The 10,897-nt window shown below is 43.7% G+C and overlaps 1 long non-coding RNA gene across 2 annotated transcripts; it reads right to left on the bottom strand.

Moving 5' to 3' along the window:
• Nucleotides 1-1,018: 1,018 nt before the first annotated feature.
• On the bottom strand, nucleotides 1,019-10,646 carry LOC111092308. 2 transcript variants are annotated; one of them, XR_005355583.1, is made up of 3 exons: nucleotides 10,334-10,646; nucleotides 2,111-2,257; nucleotides 1,019-1,170 (listed from the first exon to the last, which is right to left on the bottom strand). It is a non-coding gene; the product is annotated as an uncharacterized LOC111092308 (long non-coding RNA). The 2 variants fall into 2 exon arrangements; XR_005355584.1 differs by having other exon boundaries at nucleotides 2,144-2,257; nucleotides 10,334-10,642.
• Nucleotides 10,647-10,897: the final 251 nt, after the last annotated feature.

Genomic DNA, 10,897 nt, shown 5'->3' with positions numbered 1-10,897 from the left:
GAGTTTGAAAGGCCACATTCAGTCTGCACCCTCAAGAAGGTGTCTGAGAGAAAGTAGGGCAGAACAACAATGAATATAGGGCGAAAAAGACGTGAGTTTAGTTTTCAAAATGTCATGTCTGTATTGAGTGTCCCTTAGGTCCCAACAAGAAACAAAGGGAGCAAGCAACTTCGGTGACAACACAGCAGTTGGCAAAGAGTCTGGGGTACAATCTCTGGAAAAGTTCCAGTATGAAGCCTAAGAACAGGTTGAAAGAATCACTACGTCCCTTCAGCTGGTCTCTACTTTTCCAAGGTCTGCTTTTCCCATCGCGAGCCATTCCCCTTTCCAATCTGCTCTTAATTTTGCTCCATGCCCTGACCGACACCTGGGTCTCTTTAGATTCCTCTCTTTCAGTTCACTGCCTTAAAGCCTATCTGGGGAAGACTTCATCATTCATGCCGCAGTCAGACTGTTTATAACATATGATTAATCTATTTAAAAAACTTTATGATGATTATAGGCCAAAGGACTGACTTGATACCAAAACATGACCCTGACCAGGTGGTGACTCTTTCCACCAATAAAACAGAAGTCTTGGGGCACCTGGCTGGCTCAGGGGGTAGAGCAGATGACTGTTGGGGTTGCGAATTCAAGCCCCATGCTGAGTGGAGAGATTATTTTTAAATTAAAAAAAATCTTAAAAACAAAACAAACTAAAAAACCCACAGAAGTCCCGTTATTATAATGCAAAGTTACAAGGAAGATCTAGAATTTGCTTCATTCTCTGGAATGCTCTCTAAGAGCCTATTTACAGATCACTAGGTTTTCTTCAGTTGTGCCCAATATGCATGTAAATAGATTTTTTTTTCAAAAACATCCCTTACAATTAAAGCTAGGAAGCCTTGATTCTTTTTTTTTTTTTTTTGAGCCCACAATAGATTTTGGGTACATAATTTAGTAAAATCAGTGTGCTTTTTTTTTTTAAAGACTTTATTTATTCATGATAGACATAGAGAGAGAGAGAGAGGGTCAGAGACACAGGCAGAGGGAGAAGCAGGCTCCACGCAGGGAGCCCAAAGTAGGACTCAATCCCGGGTCTCCAGGATCACATCCTGGGCCAAAGGCAGGCGCTGAACCGCTGAGCCACCCAGGGATTCCCCTCAGTGTGCTTTGTTTAGGTCATGATAACTGTAAAAGAAAAAAACTGATAAATCAACGTTTGTCAAAATTTAAAACTTCCCATCAATAGAGACCGTTAAGAAAATGAATAGGCAAGCTATGGACTGGAAGAAAATATTTGTGAAACATAAACTTAACAGAGGACATTGGTCCAGAATGTCTAAAGAACTCCCACTTCACAATAAAGACAAACTTTTGAATGAACAATAGATCTCAACAGACGTTTCATACAAGAAGGTATGAATGGCAAATAACACATGACAATGTGTTTAATGTCCTTAAAACACAAATTAAAACCACAAAGAGACATTACTACACGCTCACTGAAGTGGCTTAAAATAAACAGACTGACAACATTAAACATCAGCAAATACAAGAAGCAACTGGAACTCTCATGCGTTGTTGGTGGGAATATAAACTGGTGCATCCGCTTCGGAAAGAGGAATGGCAGTCTCTAAAACTAAACACACATCTATCCTGTGATTTAGCAATCAATATAAATGTGTCTTTTCCCAAGGAAAATGGAAACACAAGCTGTTAAAAGAACTTGTATATGGGGCACCTGGGTGGCTCAGTGCTTGAGCATCAGCCTTCAGCTCAGGTCGTGATCCCGGGATCCTGGGATCGAGTCCCACATCGGGCTTCCCATGGGGAGCCTGCTTTTCCCCCTGCCTGTGTCTCTGCCTCTCTCCCTGTGTCTGTCATGAATAAATAAATAAAATCTTTAAAAAAATAAAAGACTTGTATAAAAATGCTCCTAACAGTTTTAGGATCAATAGCCAAAACCTGAGCACAGCCCAGGTATCCATGAACAGGTGAATTGCCACACCAACTGTGGTATAGACATCTAATGGAATACTACTCAGCAATACAATGGGATGAACGAACTAGTGTCACACGGTAACATGACTAACTCTCAAAAACAGTAGCCAAGTGAAAGAAGTCTTACCTTAAAACACTCATTTTATTTGATTCCACTTACATGAACTTCTAGAATAGGCAAAACTCATCTGTAGTCACAAAGTTCGAAACAGTGGTTGCCTCTGGGAAGCGCAGTAGGGGTGAGGATCGACAGGAAGTGGCACGAGGAAACTTTCTGGAAAAATAGTAATGTTCTACATCTTTATAGAAGTTTGGGTATGCAGGCATACATTTGTCCAATCTCAGAAAATGTACACTTAAGATTTTATGTTTCATTGTATAAAAACTTCACATCAGAATTAAAAAAGGAAATACTGAAGTTTTTAAGTGGAAACTGGTTGATGCCTACAATTTACTTTTCAAGGCATGACTCAGGTACGATGGATTAATCGAGAAAGTATATATAGATGTGTGACAAAACAAGAGCTGTTAAATATTGATGGTTAGAATCTACAATTAGATGGTAGGCATACGGGTGTTCACTGTAAAATTCTTTCAACTTTGTATTTGGAAACAATCATAATACAGTGCTGGGGGCGGGGTGGGAAATCGGGTGCTAGTCTGACCTGCAGATTCTCTTCAGTTGTTTGTGAGAGCTGAATGCTCTGTCTCTTAATATTCATATTAAATTATAAATAGGGAAGATCAAGGCTTGGGTTTGAAAGAATCTCACATCTGAATTTTCTTCCTTTTCAAATCTTGTTTTTCGTACCTTTTTATTTTAGCAAACAAAAGAAGCCAGGAAATGGTTATTATGAGAGGAAGGGAGGGGGAGAGACCTGTGACCCTAAAAAAGCCACAAAAAACTCCTACTGTAAAATATTGAATATCAAGAGCAAGCACACACTCCAGACTTGTAGAATCAAGAAATTAATGAAAACACCCGGACTGCATCCTCAGAACCACTGAGGAATGATAATTACAGACAGTATTTCTGGAGCAGACACATAACCTTGATTCCCAGGACACCCCCTAAAGCAGTCTAATAGTATGCTATTTGTGGAAGGTTTTTCCACCTTTAATAACAGAGAAATAATGTTAGAAGGAAAGAAATCCCTTATTTAGCCACTGGGGTACCATTACTGAGCCCCAGCTGAAGGCCCCCTTAAAAGCATCCATATGGTAAAAGAACATGTTTCCCCACGAAATCAAAACTGAGTACATCTGAGACTTCTGAACATCTTTTTTTCTTGGATCTTAAAATGGATTTGTGCATATTTGTGAAAAAAATTTTATGATGTGCTATCTTCCAAAGTGAATGGTTATTTATAATTCATAAAAGACCTGAGCACGGGAAAATTCTTCCCTTTTATTAGCCCTGTAAAGTTAGACCAGCTGATCTTTTAGTGCATATTACAGACATCAAATTCTCCGTATGGTTGAAGTTTCTCTCCTCGCACTAAATGCAAAGAGGCAGTGCTACTGAAGCTGTTGTTCAAAAGCTGGTGGGGTCCAAATCTCTTTTGATTAAATGTTAAATAAACAAAAAATCACTCTCAGAGCTAGTGTCTCAAGACACAAAAGGGAAAATACTTGGGATGCTAAACATGCTTCTTAAATCTTGCAGAGCCTTTGTAAAATATGACGGCATATTTTTTCATGGATTTTTTCTTTTTTATTTTCAACGTCTAGCCATCATCTCTGGACACAGTTGCCACATCATTTCCTCTCAGCTGCTGCGGCTGCCTGTGAGTCATAGTACAGGTTCATGAGCAGAAGCGACTCAAGCAGGAGGGCATGGGCACCAGAGATTTGGACCCATTACAGGGAGTCCTGGTGCCAAGGGCTCCCACCCAGCTGTGCCTACAGCATCCCCACCGTGACATCACAGAAAGCGATTTCCTTAAAAGAATCCAGCTTTCTTAGCTCACTCTGCCATGGTCACGTCCACCTCGATTACTAGCATGCCACGGACCCACATGAGACAGTTTCACGGCATTCTTAGAGATCTAAGCTCATTCTGAAAACAACACATGGTTTTACCTTCCTTGAAGTTCACTGCCCTCTAATATTCCAGATGAACCTTTTGAACCCCATGATATAATTATCTGGAGATAGAAATTCTTTCTGGGGGGGCCTGGGTGGTTCAGTCAGTTGAGAGTCAGACTCTTGGTTTCAGTTCAAGTTATGATCTCAGGGCTGTGGGATCGAGCCCTGTGTCAGGAGCTCTGTGCTCAGCAGGGGAACTGGCTTCCTCTCTCCCTCTTTCCATTTGAGCATTCTCTCTCTCTCTCTCTCTCTCTCCCTGAAGTAAATAAATAAATCTTAAAAAAAAAAAAGAAAGAAAGAAAGAAACTCTTTCTGTAATCTAACTTTTTCCCCCTAAAGTTTTCTTTAAGTAATCTCTGTACCTGATGTGGGGCTTGAACTCATAACCCTGAGATCAAGAGTCAGATGCTCTTCAGACTGAGCTAGCCAGGTGCCCCTGTATTCTGACCTTTACCTTAACCCAAAATGTAGATGTCTAACTGCCAAATGCAAGAAGCCAACCCACTTACAGAACAGGATCCTTGGTCAGAAAGGATTGCCTCAGCTTGAAGGGACAGGGACGAGTGATACAAATGCTTTTTGAGCAAGTTTTGCACCATCTTGTGCTGCCTGACTCAGAATATAAGAACGAGGAGATCTCAACCTTTTGACAATATGTCAGCAGCCCTGTGTAGAACCAGCAGTGGGAATGGAAAAGGCAATATTTATTCTGAGGGCCCTGACAACATCATCATTAAGTCATCTGTCCCCTCCTAAGTGGCTTGCATTTTACAGGATACAGACGGAGAGAGGCCCACGAGCTGTAATTCTAGGCATCTTTTCCCCCTGCCGCCCTCACTCATATTCAACATTGTCCAAGGCCTGCTCAAAAAACAGCTAGAAAGATGACAAAACCAAATAAGCAATATGCTATCGTATTAGTTTTAATTTAACACCTTCACAATGTATTTCCCTGTCGCACAAATGAAATCTTTCTCAAGCCATTCCTTGTCATCACCCACCACCCAAGACCCCGTCACATAATACAAATGTTAATTGATCATCTACTGTGTCCTCTCCCTCCCACCGCCCTCCATTTGTCCGTCCATGCTACAGATATTCCTGGAGGCCTCGCCACACCCCGGGCCCCACGGTGGACCTGAGACTAAATGATTTCTAATCCTTGCCCCTCGAGGGCTTTGCAGTCACACAGGAGTCCGTGGCTCCTCTGCCTTCGTGGAACACGTTTAACTTTCTGCTGTTACTTCATCAGGGCAAGAGAGCAGATCTTACTCTGCCCAGACCGTGCCCCGAGGTCCATGATCTGTGCCTACCCCATTTCCTTTGCTTGCCACCACGCTGTCCACGGAAACTTTCTCTCAGTCTTGAGGAAAATGAAGTCTACGGCAGTGGTGGCAAAATGTCAGGACATATTTCGGCCAAATACTCACTTTGCGCTGCGTACAGTGCATTTGATGTTTTCTCCCCTTTCTAGGCTACTGACCTCTCCTCCAGAACTAGGCCTTTGGGGCTACAACTCCTCTGGCTGATTCACCCCAGTGTGTCCCTCAGCCCCATTATCTCTCTGGTCTCCAGAAATGAGTCATGGGATCCTTTCTCTGGGGAGGCCCTAAGTGTAGCTTCCTTATCCGACGTCCACCAGGCTGTGTCCTCTGACGCACTCTTATGCTTTTTGGGGAGTGGGAGGGTAACTGGATCGGAAGGAAGCCTCAGTTAGAGAGGACACCAGGCACCCAAGGCTTCCCTTTATGCTGCAATCAGCAAAACCTCTAACACCAGGTTTGTTTATGGCCCTTTGTAAACAGACCAAACTCCCTTGGCCAGTCCTCCTTGAAGAAGCTTCCATCCTCCAGGATAGGGGCAGGGCTGCTGTCTGCGTCTGCATCTCACCAAGGCCGGGCTCCAGGTATGCAACTGTGCTACAGGTGAGTCCAGCCTGGGCCCCCATCAGCCCCAGAGTCTGCAGAACAGAGCGCAGCAGCTGGGGCCGCCACCTGGGAAAGAACACCGCTTTTGCCATGGCTAGGTTGGTAGGTATCTCCCCAGGGGTGATTAAAGATAGCCCCCCTGTTTGTCTAGGGACCGGAAATCCTGGTCTGCTCCTCGGTCCCACGTGCTGGCACTTGGTACAGACGCCTGACCGGGCCCTGGAGTTCTTATCCTCAACACCCCCGAACCTTCCAGGTCAGGTTCCCCCTCACCCCTCGTTCATTGTCGCCCTGCACCAAGGGTGAACGTTTCTGGCTGGTCACCCCCCCTGTGGTTAGGACTTTGGGCAGCACTAGCCCTGGGTTCCCCCAGTCTCTTCAGTCTTGGTTTCCTTAGCCCAGAGGGTTTAACAGAATATGATGCTAACCACTTAAATGATTTTAAATTTCCTAGGAGCCACACTGTTAAAAGTCTAAAATAAACAGGCAAAATTAGTTTTTTTGCATCCAAAAAAATTTTTTTTAAGATTTTATTTATTTATTCATGAGAGACACAGAGAGAAGGGCAGAGACACAGGCAGAGGGAGAAGCAGGCTCCCTGCAGGGAACCCGATGTGGGATTCATCCAAGGATTCCTGGGATCATGACCTGAGCCAAAGGCAGACACTCAACCACTGAGCCACCCAGGCGCTCCTGCATCCAAAATTTTTAATTTATTTTAAGTGGCTTTATTGACATATAATTCACAAACAGTACAATTGAGCCATTTAAAATGAGTAACTGAGGGCACCTCAGGGCTGGCTCAGTTGGTGGGGTATGCAATGCTTGATCTCAGAGTCATGAGTTCAAGCCCTACGTTGGGTGTAGAGCTTATTTAAAAATATAAAACATTTTTAAGAAAAAAATAAAATATATAACTGAATTTGAAAGTTTAAAATAAGTAAAAAATAAAAGATAATAAAAAAATAAAATGTACAACTGAGTGTATTCACTGAGCTGGGCAACATTGCCACAATCAATTTTAGAACATTTTCATCCCTCCATAAAAAAGCCCATACCCATTAGCACTCACTTTCCATTTCCCACCACCCCGTCCCCTCCAGCCCTAAGCAACTACTCAGGTACCTTTTGTCTCTATGGATTTGCCTGTTGGCCACGTCATATAAGTGGAATTATCCCATGGGTGGTTTTTTGCATCTGGCTTCTTTCACTTAGCATAATGTTCTCAAGGTCCATCTATGTTGAAGCATTCATTGTAATAATATAGTTTATTATTATTTAAATAAATGTATTTTATTATTATTTAAAGAAGCATATTTAAACTGATCTTATGTAAATAAAATGTAATATAAATATAATAAAACGTAGTTATATTACATAAAATAAAATAATTAATATAACAAATATATCATTTAAGTAAAATAGTATCTTATTTGCCTGGATCCATCCAAAATATCATTTCGACATGTAGTCAACTGAAGAACGATTAATGATGTTTCGAGATTCGTCTCTCTCTTTTTTTTTTTTTTAAGATTTTGTTTATTTATTCATGAGAGACACACAGACAGAGAGAGACAGAGACACAGGCAGAGGGAGAAGCAGGCTCCCTGCAGGGAGCCCAACGTGGGACTCGATCCCGGGACTGCAGGTGCACACCCTGGGCCCAAGGGAGGCGCCAAACCACTGAGCCACCCAGGGGTCCCTAGAGAATCGTCCTTCTTATATAAACTCTTTGAGCTTTAGCCTGTGTCTTACATTCAGGCACATCTCAGACCAGCCACACTGCAAGCGCCCGGGAGCCGCGTGTGGGTAGTGGCTCCGGTGTTGGACAAGTACAACCCTAGCCATAGACCCCTCTGTTACCCTTTAAAAACAACAGTTGTCTCCGTTGACCTCCACCCCATCAGCACCTACACCAAGGTTGACAGGTGGCTTTAGGATTCTAAGGCACACTCGGTATTGGGCGGCTAAATTCCCCTTTGTCACCCCCCCTCCCAACGTCACATCCCCCCTGAGCTCCTGCTGAGATGGGAGCCTGCACACAGATAACATAACCGAGCTGCCCTTTCCCTTGCCCTAAGCAGGCACCAGGCCAGGATGATGTGTTTCGCTACGTGAAACTTCCTGCTGCAAAAAACAACAACAAAAACAAAAACAATAAAAAAAAAATTAACAAAATTTAACAAAAGAAACTTTCGTCTTTCTTTTTTAAAACAGGTCTGTCATTTCTTAATTTTCTCCCCAGTACATTTTCCAGCCATTGTTTTGCTAATAATAGCTCTAAGCACACAAATAAAGCTCCTGGTGGTGGTAGATTTGGGAAATTGCTACAAGCTTCCTGACAGCTTTATCCTGCTCCTGTCAGCCATTTCCCCCAAGAAAATGGACATTTCATCAGTGTGAGGCTGCATCTTATTAGTCTAGCTCATCGGCTATCACCTCCTTCCAGGCTCCAGAGAGAGAAGACGGAAGCCCCCAGCACTGCGGCCCACTGCCCAGGACGCAGGGATTTCGACAGGAAGCAGCACCTCGGTGAATCAAGCGCATTATTCCTTCCGGTGTGCCTCCGTCTGTATGGTAACATGTAAGTTATTTCTAAACATTCGTGATCCTTAAGACTGGCACATGGAAATGTTTGTGAAATTACCTCTTTGAAAGAAAAGCTTACAAACTTGGGGTTATTTAGTCTGCAGAATGGAACATGGAGGGTAGGCTTAACATGTACAAATTTAATAAAGGTCTAAGAAGAGCTACATCAGCACCTTTCCTATTTCTCCTCTGAGCCAGAGAGAGAGAAAGGAGCTGGAGAAGAGATGGAGGGTTGACTGCAGGAAGAATTTCTCTGGACCACAGTGCAGCCCTGGAGGATCTCACAGGAGGAGCTTGAGGGTTTTGGTGAACAGTCATTCCACTGACATTTACTGACTATCTTCTGGGGATTTCCTGTCTGCTGGCTAGCTCTGTCCCAGAGCTAAATCAGGAAGATTTCACCCAAATGCTTTTCTGGATTCTGGTTTTCCTCACAAAGGATTGCTATCTCCACCCCCGCACCCTCAAACTTTTCATCTTATTCTCGGTCACTTAGGAAGGGCTCAGAGTTCTGGAGATGACCTCCCCCCATCCACAAAAAAACCCCACAAAAGATGAAAAACCAAACAAAACTTTGAAAATTAAGAGTTATTCTAAAAGTAGGAGATCTGAGCCACCACACTGGTGGAGCCTTGGGCCTCTTGATCAAATAGGCCACTTATAAAGCCAGTGGCATTCTGAGAAAAGCCGCAGCAATGGTAGCCAGCTGAGGAGTTTGGTGACTCGCAGTGAGTTTGTTTATATTACCAAACGCCTTTTACTCAACTAAAACTTTCTTTGCCAGAGAAAATGGCAGCACCATTACCATTCTAGGAGTCCCTGCATTAGGCCTCACCCAACAAACCGCTAGGCTGTCTATCCAGGACATTTGAAACGCCCCGTGCCACAGGGAATGGCATGAAATTTCATCATATTCAGTGAGGCCCTGTTCAACGGTCTGCAGGGAACCAAGTCTTCTTGTGTGCACCTGGGTATGAGTCACTGACTCGGTGACCTCCGTTTGCAATCTGCTTTCCCACTGTAATTAATTTATCCTTCATGAGATGGAGGCACCTACCCCTTCTTAGGGACACATGCCTGATTCCACATAACTCTCCAAGTACGTCTGTCATTTGTGTGGCAATCTTGTGTGATCCGAGAATCTCCACTACTGCTGTCATTTTTAAGGCCATTTGAAACATCTTAACGGTCCTGTTTTTTTTTTGTTGTTGTTTTGTTTTTTTTAATTCTCCTCATGCTCATTTTCTAAATGGAAGGAATTCTTATGAGGTAATAGGGTGGTGAGGGAGAGAAAGAGTTTGCTTTAGCTCCTGCTAGTTATTCCATGTTATGCTCCAGTGGGTTATTTGCATCTGGTCTCTATTTGTTAACATCAATGGGCTGTGTTCACATAACTAGATCGAATTATAAAAGGCCTTCCATTTTGAATGGTTAACTCTCACCAAACCAAACCGAACCAACCAACCAACCAACCAAGTAGACAAACAAACAAACAAACAAAAAAACAGTCTAAGCTAGAGATACCAGCCTTGAGAAACCTGTGCTGGAGAAAAAAAAAAAAGAATCTCTTAAAGGCTGTCACAAAGCCTTTCTGGTTTCAATTTCCCTTCTCCTTTTGAAAGGAGATCCAGTACCCCCAGTACCTCCGCCCAGAATAAAGTTGCTGGGACTTGGCAGGAAATGGAGCAGCAGACCACCCAAGACTTGGGGGTGTCTGATGTGGAAGGGATAATTTAAGTGCAAACCTGAAGATGATGTCAAGGAGATGAGAATGAGTCATGGCCCCTCAGCCTCTCATTTTTCCTCAGCGAAGTTCCCTGGGTCGAAGCTTGCAGGGCCCGTGCAGTCCCTTCCAGCTCCTACCTTAGCTCCAGGCGGTGCACAACCGAACCCTTTCGAAAGACCTCCAACGCTTTCAAGTTCTTGAGCAACGTCCCTGTTTCCGAAACTCCTCGGGCTGTCTTCTGTCAACACGCGCCTCCTTCCCTTTCGCTCACACACATTTTCCTTATCACCATCGGATGTATTTTGTCCCTTCCAATAAAAAACTGTGACGTTCTGGAAGCCAGACGAGTCTTGCTCCACCTCGGTGTGCCCCGCGCGTCCATGCCAACACCTGGGACAGAGCAGTTACTCAATCCTCATCCCTGGGCTTTGATTACTAACTTGTTTTATTATCACCCCGGATCAAAGTTCTCTTTTCCATTGCAAGATTCTGGAGGGCAGGACCTCGATTAGTGAAAAGTGCAGGTGACTTCCTGCCAGGGTCAGCTTCACCGGCAGGCAGCTGCATCTGGGGTGTGATCTGA

Source organism: Canis lupus, chromosome 2 (genome assembly GCF_011100685.1).
Source record: "Canis lupus familiaris isolate Mischka breed German Shepherd chromosome 2, alternate assembly UU_Cfam_GSD_1.0, whole genome shotgun sequence".
In the NCBI taxonomy this organism is placed as follows: domain Eukaryota; kingdom Metazoa; phylum Chordata; class Mammalia; order Carnivora; family Canidae; genus Canis; species Canis lupus.
Note: the sequence above shows the minus strand (reverse complement) of the source record. Positions and strands in the feature narration are given on the sequence as shown.